Here is a 1,925-nt window from a genome sequence, read left to right as displayed (position 1 = left end):
TTAGTCATCCTTTACAGACGTAAATTAGATCATCCACAAGGGTCGTCTACTAAACGTCGAATAGAAGTGCCCAGTAGAATCAACACAAACAGTGATGGGTGAAAGCGGATTGCGGTGGTGCTAAATGCTGCAAAAAGTGAATTAAAAACAGTTCATTAGTTCATGTAACAACGGTTAAAGGGATAGAACTTTATTTTTAAAAAATATTAATGACAATAATGATATTTATAATTTATTGACATAATTGGCAATACTTGTTGCTATGTTATTAGTGTTGAAGCACGTGCCTCAACGTACCTTGAGCAGCACCGCCGCTTATTACTTCTGATATTTTAGCGTCTGTTTTATAGCGCCTTATTGATTTCGGCAAGCTTATTTATCTTGTTGATGATTTCTGTTTCAAAATGATATATGGAAATAAGACTGTTGGATAAAAAAATAAGCTTACACACATGAAAAATTGAAAATAAGGTTTTAAGTTTAATAGTGTAATTGCAATAAGTACTAAAAAATTGAACTGGCAGATTAGACAAAAATGTATGAATGTTAAAAAGTTAAGGAAAATGTAATGTGTCGTATAAACATTACAATTAAGAGTACAGAATTGAAAAAAGGTGTGCTGCGTTAATAAGCGCACCTAGAAGACGTTTTTTAGATCATCTATAACTGTTCTTGGTAACGTTATCTAGCGCTATGGAGATCGTCTATTATTTATCTAATTCCACCATTTTTCATCCATTGGAGTCGTCTTTTCGACGTGTACAAGACGACTTTCGACTGTTCTGAGAGGACATTTCGACGAGTTACAGACGGTTTTTAGATCAGTTATAGACGAGTGTTTAGACCAGATTCGACGACTTTTCAACGTCTATTCCACCAGTTTGTGTTGTGTGGGTGAGTATTCTATATCACATTTAAGATCGTCCTCTTCTGAAACCCTCTCCTAACGCTCCCCTCCCTCGAAGTTCAATCGTACAAAAAGTGTGAATGTATGTGGGGGATTGTATCGAGAAAAAAAAAATTCTTTGTTAATCTAAATTAGGATTAAATTATTATTAACACACATTTGTTTTATTTATACATTAATAGGGGGGCATTAATAATAGGATCTACGTTTCGAAAACATTTTTAACGATTGCACTTTTATCTGCATTTCCTCTAAAACTTTTCACTCCTTTACGGCATGCAAATTTAATAAAAGATCACTGCAAAAAAAACTAAAAGGATAAAAAAAGACGCTGCTTCATGATTGTCAATGTTGATTTGTCTAGGATATACTCAGGACAAAACGCCAAAGGGCAACAACTAATTTTTTAACTTCTAAAAAACTAATTTTTGAACTTCTTGCATTTATATGATATTTGTACAAACAATTCTTCATTTCAATTAAAATTTTTTTTGCATATACTTGAAAACACTAGAGCTGAGCCCGTCCAGCCCATCATTCAATACCTGGCCGAAGGGGGGGGGCACAATAGACCCCTTTAAATGATCGACGAGGGTCGCCAATTGTCAACCCCCCCCCCCCCCAGATATTTTAGCTAGCGACGGCCCTGCTCATTAACTGTACGATCCGATGATGGTGCTGCCCTCTATCGGTATATAAAATAATGGAGGCAAGGCACTTAGTATGCAGTCCTCGACATAAATACAGTTGTACTCAGTTGTGACTCTGAATAGGAATAGGAGTTGGAACTTTCAAATTTCATAAATAGCAGCGTTTTTAAAAAAGAGTAATGAATTCATAGAAAAAAACTTGCCTGATATAGGAGATTTCAGCACTTAACGAGTTCCTTAATACTCGCGACATATCACAGTAGATTGAACGTTCACGTGAGCGCAGGAAAATGTTTAGAATGCTATATTCAAAATTATGCCTGTGATTATTGTTATCGAGTCATAGTTAAAGTGGCAACAGCATAGCT

Source organism: Uloborus diversus, chromosome 5, assembly GCF_026930045.1.
Source record: "Uloborus diversus isolate 005 chromosome 5, Udiv.v.3.1, whole genome shotgun sequence".
Lineage (NCBI taxonomy): Eukaryota > Metazoa > Arthropoda > Arachnida > Araneae > Uloboridae > Uloborus > Uloborus diversus.
The sequence above is the reverse complement of the archived record's forward strand: the minus strand, read 5'-3'. Positions refer to the sequence as shown.